The 17,150-nt window shown below is 43.2% G+C and overlaps 1 long non-coding RNA gene across 1 annotated transcript in view; it reads left to right on the top strand.

The window, feature by feature from the left end:
• Positions 1 to 15,274, top strand: part of LOC141052261 (uncharacterized) — a 28,126-nt gene extending 12,852 nt beyond the window's left edge. Inside the window, exons 2-3 of the long non-coding RNA XR_012220770.1 lie at positions 10,310 to 10,469; positions 14,921 to 15,274. This is a non-coding gene — a long non-coding RNA (uncharacterized lncRNA). The remainder of the gene's footprint in view (positions 1 to 10,309; positions 10,470 to 14,920) is intronic.
• Positions 15,275 to 17,150: the final 1,876 nt, after the last annotated feature.

Below are 17,150 nucleotides of genomic sequence, written 5' to 3'. Positions count from 1 at the left end.
GCCTGGCAGCCAAGCACTAGCACATCCGTGTATGTCTCTGAATTCTTTATCGCCGACATCACGACACTACAACTGGCGACGAGGAAGCGTTCATTCATCAGCCACAGGTATTTCAGTCCCACGAACAGTCTACAAGGCTATCAGCACTCACTATGGCTTGTCTACCCGCATTCCCTGCTTTTGATGTGCATCAGTCCCAAGCAAACCTGGCAGTATCTTGGGATAAATGGCTAAAGCGATTCGAGATATTTCTGCAAGCCATGAATGTCTCTGATGATACCCGGAAAAAAGCCATGCTGTTACACTACGCAGGGGAGCAGGTTTACGATATATTCACTACTCTGCCGAATACAGGGGAGGACAAGGACTATGAGCTCAGCAAAGCTGCGTTAAGCAAGCACTTCTCCCCTCACAGAAATCCGGCATTTGAAATTTTTAAGTTCAGGCAGTCAAAGCAGTCGCCAACAGAAAGCATGGCTGAGTATCATGTCCGGCTACGACACCTTGCAGCGCACTGTGAATTTGCGGAAGTAGACAAAGAAATCCAAATGCAGATCGTACAAGGATGTATTTCCTCCAAGTTAAGGAGACAAGCACTCAGAGACCCCACCATGACGTTAGCGAAGTTGCTAGATACAGCGCGTATAAATGATGCTGCAGACAAACAAGCTAAACTGATAGAGAACATCGAGCATGAGCCAGACGCGACATCTTCTATAGCAAAGCTGACACAGAAACCAAATGTGCCTCGCACGCAGGCAGCCACATGTTACAACTGCGGTGGATCGTATCCTCACCAGAATGTCTGCCCAGCAAAGGGAGGAACTTGTCATAATTGCGGAAAGCAAAATCATTTTGCAAAGGTGTGTAGATCCAAGCCACAATCTCCTCATACCACCGCACAACCTAGGCCACCGAAGATCCAAACACTGCAGATTAATGACGAGTCCCACAGCACCTATTTATTCTCCGTGACGGAAGAGGGATCTAATACTGTGCACGCAGTTACTAATCCAAAACGAGTAATCCTAGTGAATGGCAATCCAATAGAAGCCCTGGTGGACACGGGGGCATCAGTCAACGTCATCAGTCATACAGTCTACAACCAGCTCCTAAACAAACCTACTCTACAAAGTACTAATATAAAGATTTTTCCTTATGGCTCAGCAGCTGCACTGCCCCTGTGCGGAAAATTTCAGTCAGAAGTTGCAGCTGAAGGAAAGTCCATCACTGACACCTTTTATGTGGTAGAATGCTCTGCGGACACACTTCTCAGCTGTACCAGTGCAATATCTCTGGGCCTTGTGAACCTTGTCAACAGCATTACAGGTCCTTCGGCCCACCACATTATGCAGAAGTACCCAAATCTCTTTAAAGGCCTAGGTAAGCTAAAGGATGTTCAAATAAAATTGCATATAGATCCGTCAGTACAGCCCTCTATTCAGCCCCACAGGCGCATTCCATTCCATGTCCGCAAGCTTGTGGAGCAAGAACTGCAAGACCTGGAGGCGTCCGATGTCGTCGAACGCGTTGAAGGCCCGACCCCCTGGGTTTCACCAATCGTTGTTGCACCTAAACCGAAGCAGCCAGGTAAAATCCGACTATGTGTGGATATGCGCCACGCCAATCGGGCGATCCAAAGAGAAAGGCACATCACGCCCACTATTGATGACATTCTCGCAGACCTGAATGGTGCGAAGGTATTTTCAAAAATTGACCTAAACTCAGGCTATCATCAACTTGAATTGCATCCAGACTCCAGGTACATTACAACTTTTAGCACGCATGTGGGCCTGCGCAGATTTAAGAGATTGAACTTTGGCATCTCATCGGCCGCAGAAATTTTTCAGAATATCGTCAGCCAGGTTCTGTCTGGCATTGCAGGAGTCCTCAACGTCAGTGATGACATTCTCATTTATGGCACAACCCAAGAGGAACATGACAATCGCCTAGAACAAGTGTTTCAAAGACCCCAAGCCTGCAATCTCACTGTCAATCCGTCGAAATGTGAATTTAACCAAAAATCATTAACTTTTTTTGGATACATCTTTTCTGAACAAGGAGTTTCAGCTGACCCACAGAAAGTGGCTGCCATAAAATCGGCTAGCCCACCGCAAAATGTGTCAGATGTTCGCAGCTTCCTAGGACTGGTCACATACTGTGGGCGATTTATACCTGACCTAGCCACTGTTTCAGAACCTCTGCGAAAGCTCACAAAGAAAGACTCTCCGTGGACATGGGGTACTGAGCAGCAAGCAGCTTTTGACGCATTGAAAACCAACCTAACCAGCGACACTGTCATGGCCTATTTTGACCCGTCAAAACCCACACAGCTACTGGTGGATGCTAGTCCAGTAGGCCTAGGGGCAATTCTCACACAAGTGTCTAGCGCAGGCGACATATCCACAATCTCATATGCCAGCAAGACACTAACGGATACAGAGCAGCGATATTCACAAACTGAGAGAGAAGCCCTGGCAGTTGTGTGGGGGTGCCTTCATTTCCATTTATACCTTTTTGGACATCAATTCACAGTGATAACTGACCACAAGTCACTCGTTTTCAATAAGCCCTCGTCAAAGCCTCCCCCGCATCTTGAATGCTGGTTGCTCCGCTTACAGAACTATCATCTCCAGTTGAGATACGAGGCGGGAGCTGGAAATCCCGCAGACTATTTCTCGAGACACCCAGCACCACTGCCCACCACAGACGACATCCCCGCGACGATTCTGGCGGAGGAGCATGTCAACTTTGTCGTCGCCCATTCGGTACCGAAAGCTATGACCATACAGGAAATTAAGCAAGCGCTGGATGCCGATCACCAACTTCAATTTGTGATAGAGACGGTTCGGTCCAAGAACTGGAGCAGTTTTCTCGCTGAGGCCCGCCTTCACCCTCCTGATCAGGCTGGGTACCTGGAGGTTTTCTTTAACGCGAGACATTCACTATCAGTATCAGACTCAAATATGCTCTTAAGAGATAATCACCTGGTGATACCTCAGAAACTTCAGAGCAGGGTACTGGATCTGGCGCATGAAGCTCATCAAGGGGTCGTGAAAACGAAGCAGCTACTTCGGGAGAAAGTGTGGTTTCCCGGACTTGACAAAAAGGTAGAGGCACTCGTTGAAACATGCATACCGTGCCAAGCCACTACAGTTGCCCATAGATGTGCACCATTACAAATTATACCCCTGCCAGCTGGCCCATGGATAGCTGTTAGCATCGATTTCTGCAGTTTACCAGATAGCTCCTATCTGCTGGTGATCATGGATGACTTTTCAAGGTTTCCAGTCATCGAACAATGTTCTACAACCTCGGCCAAGGCTGTTTTACCAAAATTAGACAAGATCTTCTCAGCATATGGCATACCTGAGATCGTGAAATCTGACAATGGACCGCCTTTCAATAGCACAGACTTTCAGTCCTTCGCAACCTACCTGGGTTTCACACACCGGAAAATAACTCCTTGCTGGCCTCAGGCCAACGGTGAAGTCGAACGATTCATGCAATCGCTCAACAAGACCCTAAGGATTGCTACCATGGAGCACAAGGACTTACAGCAAGAGTTGAACGCATTCCTCAGACAGTACAGGGCTACACCCCACTCTACAACGGGAATACCACCTGCAACGGCACTGTTCAACAGGCCCTTACGGGTCAAACTTCCAAGCATTCCAGCAATCTCCGTCCAGACCCTGATTTCTATCAATGACTCCATATCAAAGGAAAAGATGAAACGGTATGCAGATAAGCGCAACCATCGAGGCAGACAGCCGGCAATACAGGTGGGCGATTGGGTCCTGGCACAAAGGTTAAAAGCGACTAGCAAGTTTGTGTCACCATACTATCCGGAACCCTTTCAAGTTATAGACGTTAAGGGCACCATGGTTACTGCCCGGAATCAAAGTCGTCAGGTCACACGGAATGTGTCCCACTTTAAAAAACTCCGGGGCCATGTCCCAAAAACCACGCCTAGTGAGGAAGCGGAGAGCGACGACTCCCTGCCAGAGACTGGAGATGCCGTAAGCCTAACAGGGGATGTCTCCGGGGATACTCAGGGCTCATCTGGTGATGGGCTGTCTCACCGCTATCCGACTAGGACCTATCGAAGACCACCTGCCCACCTTACAGACTATGTTCTGCAGTGAGACTTAATGTTTGAACAACAATATTCTTCAAATGTTTCAGTTTTTTTTTTGTTGTGAGAAAAGAAGAGGTGTGATGTTGTCACATCTCCTGCTGTTTGTGGGCTGTTGCCCTTGTTTGCATTCTTTGCCTAGTAACAGTGATGTAGGGGAGAGGAGGAGTCGGGGGAGGGACGTGGAGAGGAAGGAGGAAGTAAGGAAAAAGAAAAGCACGGCCTGGCAGCCAAGCACTAGCACATCCGTGTATGTCTCTGAATTCTTTATCGCCGACATCACGACACTACAATAACCACTGATATTATTAAGCGACACAGACTACTGGTATTTAGGTACAAATGCAGCACCATAACTATATTCATGTCATTATCTCCAAACCAACATGATAAACAGAGGATTTACCACGAAGAGAAAACACATGGTGCTCACATGGAACAGCAAGCTCTCACAAGAATAAATAAAAATTTTTAACAGATAACTGCACACCAGAGCACCACATTAATCAATACGGATAAAGATAATATCAGATAACAGGACCTATGTGTCCTTATGTGTTGATACAATTGTACTTATTGAACCTGCTGGTGATTCTCCTGCTTCATTTTACTTCATGTCATCAGAGTAGCTTTTCCTCTTCAGGACTACGGACGTTGTACTGATTGACAGCCGTCTGCCTGCAATTTGGCAGAGGGGAGCTGCCTATCAATCAAGATGACATTAGCAGAACTGCCTGGTCAATATAGCAGAGCGGAAGAAAAGATGTTGTTCTGTCAACGTGATGACTTAGTGGCCAGCAGGTATAGTCAGTAACCTCTTGAAGTCAGTAGAGATCAACATCAGGTAGAACAGGCAGGTAGTTAGCAAGTTCTTAGCCCAACAGGGAAAAATAAGTCCTGGATGGCGTCTTCGCATTTCAAAAAAATATTTTCACGCACCACTAAAGTGGAATCAATTTCCACAGAGTAGAAATAGTATAATGGGCCTCTGGCACACCTTCCACTACAGGCAACACAAGTGATGGAGACCCAATCTGGAGTCTCCACATTTCAAAAAATTATTGTCACGCACCAATAATGTGACATCAATTTCCATGGAGTAGAAACAGTATAATGAGCCTCTGAAACCCTTTCGACCACAGGCAACCCACCAGATTGAGACACAACTTGGAGTCTCCACATTTCAAAAATGTGTTTATAGTATCAGCAGCAGTAGCAACAGCAGGCACAGAAGCCACAACAAAGGCGTCACAGACTGCAATAATGAGAGATCAATGCATGACACTAAAAACTACACCATCACCTACTCTGTCCAGTCTGGGAGTACGGTACAAAAGTCATTGGAGATTCATGACTTGCTCATTTTTATGAAACTGGTGGGTTACACTTTCAGGGGACAGCCAGAAAACACCACCAGCAGCGCTGAAGACGCTTTCCATGGCTGCCGGGCATGACAAAACCTCCAAGGCATGACAGGCAAGATCGGGTCACTCTTCCATTTTTGAAGACCAAAATGCAAAAGGGTCCAAATTACCCCTGATGGCATTGATATTCAGCTTGAGATACTCCTACACTATCCTCTCCAGTCATTCACAATGTGTCGGACTTGTACTCTGTTCTGCTGGTGCACGAGCTGGTCTAAAAAAAGTGTGAAATGACTCACTGAAATTGCTTATGCCACTTACACTGCTGCTGCTAATGTTTTTGCGGTGACGCCTTGATGATCCCGGGGCTGGACATCTAGGACTGTGATGCCCACTGTGTGCCTCTCTTGGGGAAAACCACTCTTAAGATTGTCTACAAGTGTGTTTCGATACTCCAGCATGCGCACATCTCTTTTTAGAGGGTGAAGCATCTGGCAAAATTTACTCTTGTACCATGGATCTAACATAGTGGCAACCCATGAGTCAGCACTATTTCTAATCCTAAGAATACGAGCATCATGTTGAAGAAAGTGTAGCAAGAAAGCGCTCATTTGTCGAGCGTTTCCATGAGGTCCAAGTTCATGGTGTGTTGGTGGCGGGGTAATACTCAAGCTTACTTCCTCCGTCCCCTCCCGCCAACCACAGACAACAGCGAGGTCATTATCCTCTTCATCTATTGACTATTGCGTGCCCATAACCTCTTTCTCCTCATCCTCCATTTGTTCATCGATTTCTGCAACTTCACTAACAGTTTATCTGGTATCATGAGCCCCCCTCGATCGCTGTAATCCACCCTTCCGTGGCACCTGCCTGTGTAACCACAGCCCGGAGCTTCGAGATATGGTTACCCATTCCGCAGCCTCCTCTGCTTCCACCTCTTCCTCTGGTACCACCACCTCCTCCCACAGACTATTCAAAGTGTGCTCCAGCATGTAGATGACCAGAATAGTGATGCTGATGACAGCATTGTCAGTGCTAACCATCTTCGTAGCCATTTTAAAACTGTGCAGAAGGGTGCAGAGGTCCTTCATCTGTGCCCACTCCACAATGTGATTTGCACCACATGCGTTCTGTGTTGGCCCAGGCTATACAAAAGGAAATAGTGCATCAGGGTTCATTGCTGCAGCCACAGTCGTTGGAACATGTGCAGAGTGGAATTCCACAAGGTCCGAAAGTCTCCTATGTTTGCATTATAACTAGGGCAAATGGCATTTAGCTGTCAACCTTGGGACCAATATGAGCTCCATTCACATTAGAGAAGAGGGTTGAGTAGTATTTCCCTGGCAGGGTATCTGCCTCCCCTTACCCTTCTAGATATGGGTTTATAAGCCCTAGCGAATGGGAGATGTTACCCGTTCCTTTGTATGGTTATACTTTAAGATTTGTGTCCTCTACCCTGCCTTATATTTGGTGCATATTCAACATTTTTAGCAGCATTTAATTGATGGAGCATAATTCTAGGAATAGAGAAAAAAGAAAAAAAAGAAAAAAAGGGGAATGAGCCTCACCATGTATTGTGAAGTTGGTTGCCTTTAATGATACAGCCCGGATCCAAATCCATTTGACCATCGGAAAAATACAAGAAAGGAAAAACTGGATCAACAGGCTAAGTATCAATAAAAAACTATTCTTTATTTTGTTCCAATAAGAAAAAAAGTCCAGACAGATTGTTGGACTATTTTTAATCTGTCTGGACAGCTTTTTTCTTAATGGAGCATAATTATGCCATTTCATCAGAAGCTGCAGTGCATATTAAAATATTTATTGTGTGTATGGACATTTTCAATATGTTGCCAATTGAGCTAGTGCCTCAGAGGTAAATGATTATAGGATGAAACTCTCGATATCTATGCATATATTGCGCTGATGACGTACATTCACCATCATTGGAATGTCCTACTGTGATGTGCACAGTGGACACTGGCATTTACCATATTAACATGGTGTGGGTGATGTGACTGTAGTGCGCCCAAACAGCAGACATACCTTTTTCTGCTCTTCCTGTTTGTTGTAATAATAAAGAACTTGGCACTCAACTTGTGGAAATCTTTGTTCAGAAGATTTTTATTTTGGCAGACTGCTAAAATAAAAATCTTCTGAACAAAGATATCCACAAGTTGAGTGCAAAGTTCTTTATTATTATTTCACATTCATTCGGGTAACCCACGTGTGCACCTCACGGTAGTGCCACGTTTTGGCGTGTTTACATTTGGCTTATTGGGGTGAGTTCTGCCACAAATTCTGTACACCAGTCACTGAATCACTAATTATTGTACTGTGCAAAGTTTATGTATGTTTTATTATACATTATCTACTTATATGCACTTTATTATGTGACTTATCAAATATTGATTGCATACATACAGGTGCTTCTTACTAAATTAGAATATCATCAAAAATTAATTTATTTCAGTTCTTCAACACAAAAAGTGAAACTCATATATTATATAGAGTCATTACAGAGTGATCTATTTCAAATGTTTATTTTTGTTAATGTGATGATGTTAATGTTAATGATTATGGCTTACAGCCAATGAAAACCCAGAAGTCATTATCTCAGGAAATTAGAATACTTTATAACACCAGTTTTAAAAATGATTTTACAATCTGAAATGTTGGCCTACTGAAACGATTGCTCAGTAAATGCACTCAATACTTGGTTGGGGCTCCCTTTGCAGAAATTACTGCATCAATGCGGTGTGGTATGGAGGCAATCAGCCTGTGGCACTGCTGAGGTGTTATGGAAGCCCAGGTTGCTTTAATAGCAGCCTTCAGCTCGTCTGCATTGTTGGGTCTGGTGTCTCTCCTCTTCCTCTTGACAATACCCCATAGAATCTCTATGGGGTTAAGGTCAGGCGAGTTTGCTGGCCAATCAAGCACAGTGATACTGTTGTTTGTAAACCAGGTATTGGTACTTTTGTCAGTGTGGACAGGTGCCAAGTCCTGCTAGAGAATGAAATTTCCATCTCCAAAAAGCTTGTCGGCAGAAGGAAGCATGAAGTGCTCTAAAATTTCCTGGTAGACGGCTGTGCTGACTTTGGTATTGATAAAACACAGTGGACCTACACCAGCAGATTACATGGTTCCCCAAACCATCACTGATTGTGGAAACTTCACACTAGACCTCAAGCAGCTTGGATTGTGGCCTCTCCACTCTTCCTCCAGACTCTGTGACCTTGATTTCCAAATGAAATGCAAAATTTACTTTCATCTGAAAACAACACCTTGGACCACTGAGCATTAGTCCAGTTCTTTTTCTCCTTGGCTCAGGTAAGACTCTTCTGGCATTGTCTATTGGTCATGAGTGGCTTGACACAAGGAATGTGACACTGGTAGTCCATGTCTTGGATACGTCTGTGTGTGATGGCTCTTGAAGCAATGACTCCAGCAGCAGTCCACTCCTTGTGAATCTCCCCCAAATTTTTGAATGGCCTTTTCTTAACAATCCTTTCAAGGCTGCGGTTATCCCGGTTGCTTGTGCACCTTTTTCTACCACACATTTTCCTTCCGCTCAACTTTCCATTAATATGCTTGGATACAGCACTCTGTGAACAGCCAGCTTCTTTAGCATTGACTTTTTGTGGCTTACCTTCCTTGTGGAGTGTGTCAATGACTGCCTTCTGGACATCTGTCAAGTCAGCAGTCTTCCCCATGATTGTGGAGCATGCTGAAACAGACTAAGGGACCTTTTAAATGCTTAGGAAGACTTTGCAGGTTTTTTTTGTTAATTATTCTATTTTACTGAGATAATGACTTTTGGGTTTTCATTGGCTGTAAGTCATAATCATCAACATAACATAACACAAATAAATACTTGAAATAGATCACTCTGTCTGTAGTGACTCTATATAATATGAGTTTCAATTTTTGTATTGAACTGAAATAAATTAACATTTTGATGATATTTTAATTTTGTGAGAAGCACATGTATATATTGTAATCATCTTTACAAATTTGTATGGCACTTATGCACTTTATTGTCTTAACAAACTTATTACAGATGTGTTAAATTCTCTGCTTGTTCACAATTCACATTGCTGGAGAAAGGCTCACATTTTGAGCCGAAACATTGCAGGAGCCCATATGGGCTAATAAACCACTATATTTTTTCTTAAAAGGTGTGCTGTCTTCATCTTTTTTGTACTATACGTATATTTAATGTGCAGTACATTAAGTATCTTATAGTTTTACTTCTATTAATAAATTGAACAGGTTTTTTGCTTTATCCCTTAAAATGTCTTACCTAGATCATTAGTTGGCTAGCATAGGGCAGGTTCACACAAGCATATAAAAACTCATTCAGAGCTTCATCCAGATAAGTGGGCCAATTTTCTTCTCACTTGTCCTCCATATACAATCCGTTTTTTACAGCAGCTATTAATCCTGTACAAGATGATCTGCAGTTTCCTATGTTACAGATTTACAATGTATTCACAAATATTGGATGCTATACTGTCACTCAATATGGCATCCGATTTTTTTTCACGCACCCATCGAGTTGAGTCTCATCCGATTTATAGGAGAAACCAGTGCATGCTGCAATTTTTTCACATGCAAATTCAGTAGGTGAAAACAATGGCTCATCTGCTCATCTGCACTGCTCTATTGAATAACATTGGTCTGAATGAGGTCCATTTTTTCCAGACAGCACTCAAACCAAAGATATGTTCATGGGACTAATTTTATACTACATATATATAGATAGTTATCATTTCTATGCTAAAATAATTTTTTTTCTCATTATAAGGTTACCTTATCATCAGTACATAATGGCAGAGGATACTCCAATTATGAAATGTCTCAAATGCATATTTGAGGAGTTTTACAAGTATGCTGGAAATGATGGAGTTGCAAAAGACGAAGAAGTTGATAAGTTCATGCTAGCAAATTTTAGTGCAATAATGAAGGTTAGTAGTATATTTACATGTTTTTTCTGATACCAGAAAATAGAAGCAATGCATTTAGATTACCATGTAACTCACAGAGACAGTAGCTTGCTACATAAAGCATGGCATAAGATCTGGTCATTTAGGAGAAGAAAGTAAAACTGGAGAACATAGTATGCTAGATATGTAGAGTGCTGCTCCTAATGGCCAATAATAAGGAATGTGCATTGCTAAGAATACTTTTATCAGCGCTATCTAAATTAGCCACCAATCATCTGACGGATGAGGAAAAAGCTTGTTAATCAAAAGTAACCAATGGCCTAACGATAGTCCGATGTACGATGTGTCCAGGTGCAAAATTTGGACCTGTTCTATATTCCCCCCACTCCCGCATGTTGGTCAGATGTATTAGCCAATGTAGAGTTCTAAATCTTATAAGAACTATTTGCCCACCCTCACCCATTAGGTAGTAATGTCCCCCTTCTTGGGCTCCTTCCAAATATATATGTCCCCCATTCTGATTCCATCCTAGTAATATGCCCCCATCCTGGTATATAAATACTGATCTGGTATATATGACCTGCAGACTGGTATATAGGCTCCCTATCCTGGTGTATATGTTAACCTTCCTAATATATATATGTCCCCCATCCTGAGCCAATCCTAGTATATATGTCCCCCATCCTGGTATATATGTCCCTAATCCTCTCTCCATTCTGGAATATAAATACTCATCCTGGTATATATGACCTGCATGCCCATTGTGGTGTATATGTTAACTCTTGATATATATATCATGTCCCCCATGCTGTACATATCCTGGTATATATGTCTCTTATGCTGGACCCCATCTTGGAATATATATCCCCATCCTGGTATGTTTCTCCCATCCTGCAGCTGTCCTTTAATGCATATAAAAATGAAATCATTCTACCATGCATCCCTGCGCTACCCTGCCAAGCAGCATCCTCTTCTGAAGCTGGAAGTTGACTTCTGCGAGCAAGTGACCGGAACGCCTGACATTACTGCCATACGCCCCCAGTCATGTACATTCCGACATCAGCTGCTGGCCTCTGATTGGACTGCAGTATGCAATGCAGCGCACAGACCTGGTGGGTTTCTGTGCCACAATACTCGTTAGCTGAATGTGCATCCATGGACACAAATCCAGTTGAAGTTTGTGCTGGCGTCGGCGGACCCCTCACCCACAGGGATTCGGTCGCGACCCTTGCGACCGTGATTATTACGCTCCTGGGTGAAACCATTTTATTGCAAGAGTAAAATTAATTTTCTCTGCAACACTTTAATAGTATTCATCTTCTCATATCAGCCAAAGTGACCTTTTGGGCCTCTCAAGCTCCAGGGACCAGGTGAAACCACTACAAGTAATGCACCTTGAATAATTTGGAGCCTGGATTTATGATTTCACCCTCTTTCCAGAGTTCAAAAATCATCTTTTCCACTTGAAGATTCAACAGATCTATGCGTTAAAGGGAACCTGTCACCAGATTCATGTTACCCAAAACCACGGGTAGCATGAATCAGATCCTGGCTACGTAATTGCAGTCAGGTATGTTTTCTCTGAAATGCTTCAGCTCCATGTTTGAAAATCCTGCCAAGGGCAGCGCCACACTATTCAGACCTCACCCTGTGATCCCTGGTCAGATTCACCCTTCCCTGCTCCAAGTGATTGACAGTTGTCTCCCTATGTACACACACACTTATCTTGTGTCTCCCAGAGTTTCAATATATGCTTTTTCTGAAACGCCAGAGCATTTCAGACTAAATCATACCTTGCTACAGTCACGCAGCTGGGCTCTGATTTATGCTGCACCTTGGATTAGGCTGCATGAGTTGGGTTACAGGCTCACTTTAAATGGGTTGTCCATGGCTATTTTATTTTTTTACTATGCGACTAATAACTAGCAGGCAGTTCATTGCTAACTGAGGCAACTACCTGCCTGTTCTACTTAGAGTGGGCACATAGCGATCACTGACCGCTGACATCGGTGATTCAGCTACTCCACGTAAACAGAGCAGCGACTTCTCTTCCAGCATGCATTGTCGACAGGTGTGACGTCATGCTGATTGACAGCCAACTCTCTGCAGTTAAGCAGCTAGGTGCTGGCTGTCAATCAGCATGACACCAGTAGTCATGCCCTGTCAACAGAGCAGTGCGGAAGAGAAGGAACTGCTTTGTCGACGGTGACACCAGTGGAAGCTGAAGAATCATCGGCAGGAGCAGTCTGTGACCTCTTTGTGCCAGCCGAGATTGGCGCAGTTCATAAGCAGGTACTGTAGGTAGCAACTACCACCCTGTTAGTTATTAGGCCCGTAGTAAAAAAAAATAAATAGTCCTGAGTTACCTCCTTTGAATCTATCGCCCATTGATTATAATTTATATCTCCCCTGTAGTTAAAATTAACATTTAAGGTTCATTTACACTGATAGATTATTGTGAGTGAGCGTTTTTAATAAGTGTGAACAGGCTGCCGATCCCCGGATGAACGAGCAAAACACTTTTTCATCAGGTGAAAGGATCTTTGAGTAGCACAGAAGATTTTTGTTCCCTGGAAAAAGGACTGGCTATGGCGAAAACAATAGCAGCCTATGCACACTGAACTATTTATTGCAGGTTATTCAGTGTGCATCGTTTACTGCAGTCAGTCTGTTGTAGCAGGCCAGTAAATGACTGACAATCAGTAAATGTTTTCCAATCGCCAGTGATTTAGTGCCGCCGGCTGTCCTTGTAAACCGACTCTTACCACTATAGTTCTCCACAGATTACTTTTGATCACAGGTGCTCCCAGCTGCGAGACATTCTGTGATCAATGATTCACTTTTTTAACCCCTATAAAGGAGACAAAAATTCATTTCAAACATTGCGCCATAGAGTTTCCAATCTTTTAGAATCAATCCTAAATTAAACTGGTGTAGAGCCTTATTTTGGGCACATTTTATACCACTAGGATTTCTGGATTATTATATACCAGAATAATGTGTTACACTTTCAATGAATAAAATATAATAATTTATTGAAATAGTTAAAAATATATCACGAAAGTATTAATCAGAAAAATATAAAGGGAATATAAGACAAAATAAAAAACAAACATGCTCAGGTGTGAGCATAATAAATGTTTAAAATAGTGATCCATGTCAGTAATAAGTGCAATACAAAAATGTGCAGTAGTTGCATATGCTTTGGATCAAGTGATTGGTTGATGTTTGAATTGATGAGGGACTTTGGCACATACACACAACACCCCCTTGAGGAAGCAGCCAGTGAAATGCATGTCAGGGTGCAGCCTGGTATGGGGTCAATATCCCTGGCCCCTTCCCAGGCTATTGATATCAACCCATCGCTGTCTGTTTAGCCTTTGCTGGTTAGAATTTATAGGGGGACCCAGCATCATTTTTTTCTGGGGTCCCCCATAAACTCACCAGTAAAAGTGAAGAAAACAGCTATGAGCTGTAATTAATAGCCTGGGAACCTTTTGGGATATTGTCCCTTTTCCCAGATTATTAACCTCAGCCCCCAGCGGTCGACTTTCCATCTGCTCGTTATGAAAATTACGCCACGCCATTTTTTAAAAATTATTTATTTTACACACGATGTACAGAGCGATTGCTGAACCCAAATGAATACAGCTCCCATCATTGTAGCTTGGTCATGCAAATCTCAGGGAGACCAGGCGGTGCCTTCAGAATCCATTGCCTGGGAACAGCGCAAACTGTGCCGCTTTTTCCCAGGCACCGATACGTGTCACATTGATGACACACAGATGTCATCCTTGTGTACATTTGCAGGATGTTTTGCTACCCATGCTGCTGATAAAACAGGACATGTCAGCATGTTTTGCCCACGGACATATGGTCCGTGGGCAAAACACTGACATGTGTAGACAAATGAATGGGTCTACGTGTGTAAGTGTCTCAGGTATGTGTGGAAACTGTCACCATACATACCGGAGACATTGACATGTGAAGGTGGCCTTAGACAGAAAATTTGATATACTGTATATACTTTAATGCCCAAAAATGACAAAATTCTAGGAGCTATGCGTAATACTTTTATTGGCTAACCAGTAATTAATATTGCAAATATAATTTTTCTGGTCAGCCAATAAAGGTATTACTAGAATACTTTTACAATTTTTGGACATAATGGTATTTAAATAAATTTATGAAATATTAAATATAAAGATATTTTCTAATAAATTTGTTTTAATGGTAGAATAATAAGTCATGGTAGTGAACATATTTAAATAATCTCATGTTGTGCAGTAATGTCTTTGAAAATTCCACAGTATTACTATAAAAGACAGTCAATTGTTGGCAAAAACAAAATAAAATGTAAAGCATGTAACTGGGTTATCACATGCACACAGCACTGAATGATTTCTCAGTAATGTGATCTTCAGTCTAATAATACCTCCTCCAAAAATGTACTTACTTTTGTTATTTTGCAGAATCCAAGTCATCCAGAGACAGCTAAGAAACTGATCGGCGCTGTCGAAAATCTCAAGGAAAAAGGAATTAATTTAGAACAGTTTGCAGAGTTGATTTGTGGTCTTGTGAAGGCTTATGCTAAAGGTGAAGTTGGGGTTGCAGACAAACCTAACACTGAAGCTCAATGAACACCCCGGTTTTAAATCTTTTCCATATGCATCCTTGAATAACATACACAATAAGGGAATACATTAGCGCAATTTAGTTGTTTCATAGCTTCTGCAAGTTGATAATAAATATGCAAGACTTTGTAGGAAATGAAGTTGCTTTCTATTTCCTGAGTTTCCAATAAAGTAACATTTTATTAAAAAAAACGCAAGTTACTTATTTTTTGTAAAAATGAAACTGCTATATTTATAAAATGGAAAATCATTATTCTGAAATATTTTTTCACCAGTTTATAGCTGCAATCATTAATTTATGAATGTTGATTTTCTTATTATTACACACAGGATGCCTATAGGATAGAACAAATTTCAAGGGTTATTCTGACGCACCCCAGAGGCCGTGGGATACTCGGTACCGGGCCCGTTAACTTCAATGGGAAATGTCACAGTGGCATGTAAAAGGGGTAGAATTGATCAGGGATGAAGTTTATGGAGTGATTCGTGACACCAGTTGGAGTGTTCGACTGTAGTATAGCCGGCACTGCAGATGATCCCTGGGGGAGTAGATGGTGATGGCAGTGCAGATGTTAAACCCTCTCCAACCAGGGCAGACCCCCAGAGATTGTGATGGAAGTAGAAGGCACGGAGTAATAAGGCAGGAGACAAGGAAAGTCACTTTATCATTTACTGTAGTTCGGGTGCAGTTCAGAGGAGATATTACAACTCTCACCAGGTTACAGTCTGCTTTGCAAAATGGGAGTTATCCTTCACTCTGCTTGTGACTCAGTGTATACTTCCTGCTATTCTAATCCCTTCAGGGACCAAGGCTTCCCGGAGTTTAAAAACTTCCAGTATAGCTTCTACTCACTGTGTATTTCCCCCTTGGCAACTTGCAGCTGGGGTCCTTTGTGGGGCAGCTCAAGTTCCCTTTTGCACAATCCTTCACTGACCTTAATTTGTTGCAGTTTTCCCGGGGAAAGCACGATGCTGTTGGTTGTATAATCCCAAACAGTCTCTCAGCTTACCACCCTGCTCTGAAAGCATGGATGGTCTAGGGGCTGATTCCCTGATGCTTCGTAGTTCTACTCCTGGATAGAGCACATGTCTAATGGCTTCCAAGAGCATTCTTCTTCATCTCCTTCTTCACACTAAACAACAACTCTGCTCCTCCCCCTCCCAGTTAGGGTGTGTCTGCAAAGCTCTAAGTTTCAGACAAGTGAGGGAGTGAGGTGAATTGTGTGTTGTGGTCTCTAGCAGAGAAAGCATAACTCCCATTGCTCCCAAAACACATACAAAACAGCACATATTTAACCCTTTTGGGGCGGTAAAAACGCAGGGCGCCACATTTCCGATCTTGATATATTGGTATCATTGGATAGTACTTGGAAATACAAACAATTTTGCATTTTACTGCTTCTTAAAATCTTCATCTGTTCTTGTGACACGTCCCCCAGGGCCGGGGGGTACTCGGAATCAGGCCGGACAGTTCTTTGGGGGAGGTCACGGGGCCGTGGTCCATTTCCGTGGCCCTGGCCATGTCATAAAATGGGGGATAGTTATATGGTATTGAGTTATGATGCCACCCGTGGTGTTCGGCAATGGGTGGCCGATGCTGCGGTTCAGGTCCACTGGGGCTGATGGTGATGCAGCAAAGATGGTACTGCTCCCCATGGGTAGAGCAGGGCCCCAGGGCAAATATTTTTGGCTGTTCAGGTGGTGGTGAACATTGGGGTGCAGAGAATAAGTAAGGGACACAGAGAAGTACACTTTTCTTTAAATTTTACTTCATGGTAGCTGAAAATGCAATCCGGAGTACCAGTTACAGATGACAGAAGGAGTCCGGTTAGCCTGGAGGCATTCAGGGGGTCCACCCTGCCAGGTGGGGTTGGGGACCTTCCTGCTGCGTTCTATTTTCGGGTCCCTGCTGCCTTTAGCTAAGCTGTGGCCCTCTCCTGCGTATTGGTTTTAACCTGTATGGCATACAGCATGAGCCTATCATGGGCACTGCCTTTTCATTGTCAGCCCCGGGCTCTTGGTCTGCTGCGGTGCCTCTGGGTGTTCGGTGTGGCCAGGGAGTTTGCAG

This window comes from Dendrobates tinctorius, unplaced genomic scaffold (assembly GCF_039654945.1).
Source record: "Dendrobates tinctorius isolate UK_male_01 unplaced genomic scaffold, ASM3965494v1 ptg000159l, whole genome shotgun sequence".
In the NCBI taxonomy this organism is placed as follows: domain Eukaryota; kingdom Metazoa; phylum Chordata; class Amphibia; order Anura; family Dendrobatidae; genus Dendrobates; species Dendrobates tinctorius.
This window is presented reverse-complemented; position numbering and strand designations above follow the sequence as displayed.